Source organism: Belonocnema kinseyi, chromosome 1 (genome assembly GCF_010883055.1).
Source record: "Belonocnema kinseyi isolate 2016_QV_RU_SX_M_011 chromosome 1, B_treatae_v1, whole genome shotgun sequence".
Lineage (NCBI taxonomy): Eukaryota > Metazoa > Arthropoda > Insecta > Hymenoptera > Cynipidae > Belonocnema > Belonocnema kinseyi.
In genome coordinates this window covers 115,037,970-115,039,600 of record NC_046657.1, presented here as the reverse complement: position 1 = coordinate 115,039,600, position 1,631 = coordinate 115,037,970, and positions in this window count along the sequence as shown.

Below are 1,631 nucleotides of genomic sequence, written 5' to 3'. Positions count from 1 at the left end.
TGTGACAACTAACAAGGTCACGTTTCAGAGAGGTGTCTTTCAGGGCGACATCATGAACCCACTCCTCTTTTGCCTTACATTATTGCCACTATCTCTAGCACTGCGCCATTCCGACGGTTACTTGTGCAGCAAACCTGCAGATCGAAAGTACAAGGTCACTCATGTATTTTACATGGACGATCTTAAGATCTATGCTAAAAACAGCGAGCAACTGCATCTAGCTCTGGGGATTGTCGAACGATATACTAAGGAAATTGGAATGGAATTTGGGTTAGACAAATGCGCCAAGGTTTATTTGAAGCGAGGAAAACTTAATGGCATCCCTGCAGATCCTGAGCTCGTTGATAGAAGCGCCATATGACACCTTTGTACTGGAGAGACTTATACATACTTGAGCGTGCCACAGAGCCGTATTCAGGATGTGAAATCTATAAAGGATACTCTCCGAAGCAGATACAAACGTCTCATCCGACAGATTTGGTCTTCCGAACTGTCGGCGAGGAACAAAGTATCTGCAACGAACATGCTTGCCGTCCCGGTGCTACTCTATTCATTTGGAGTAGCTCCATGGACGAAGAACGAGGTCAGATCTCTTGATATCTTGACAAGAAAGGTTATGCACATGAACAAAAGCATGCATCTTAAGTCTTCCGTTCCGCTACTGTACATCTCACGCCGTCAAGGGGGTCGCGGAATATTGAGTCTTGAATGTCTTCACAACAGGATTATTCTGGGTGCAGCACAAATATGTTGCAAATGGAAGAAACCCTTTTCTTAAAATGGTCAGGAATCACGAAGAAGTGGGCAAAGGAGCATTTTTGTACAAAGCAGCGGAGGAGGCTGCTGAAACACTCGGACTTGACTTCAGTATTAGCGGTAAGCAAAATTCTATCTAATCAATGTGATATAAATGCTATCTAATCGCTAATCTAATCTATCTCGAGTACTCAATCCTGAAAGCCCGGATTAAGAAAGCACAAGAGAAAAACTTTCGTGAACAGCTCCTCGATAAGAGGATGCACGGTATCTTCCACACAAATGTGAAGGATCAGTCAATGTCTTGTGAGCTAACGTTTGCTTTCCTTAAATCGCCCGGATTGAAGTCTGGTATAGAGGGTTTCATTTGTGCATGCCAGGACGGTGTCATTTCCACTTTAACATACCGTCGCCACATTTTGAACCAAGACATTCCAGATGATAGCTGCAGGGCGTGCCATGCACACCCCGAGCATTTAGCTCACATACTATCTAGTTGTCCAACACACGCGGGAACGACCTACATTCAAAGGCACAATGCGGCACTAAGAGTGCTTTATTACCATCTCTGTCACTCCTACGTCATTCACCTTAATATCGCTTCTCTAAATGCTCCTAGGCAAATTGAGTCAATTGTCGAGAATGGGAAGTGCCGCATATACTGGAACTTTATATTCTCGACAATTGTTTCTGTTGCTCACTCGAGGCCTGACATGGTTCTTCTTGACTTCGAGAAGCGAACCATGTTCGTTATCGAATTTTCAGCACCAGATAAAAAACATCATAGCCAAGGAGAATGAAAAGAAAGAGAGGTATCGAGACCTTATAAGGGAGTTGCAACGATTGTACCCGAAATATTCTGTTAAACTGATCGT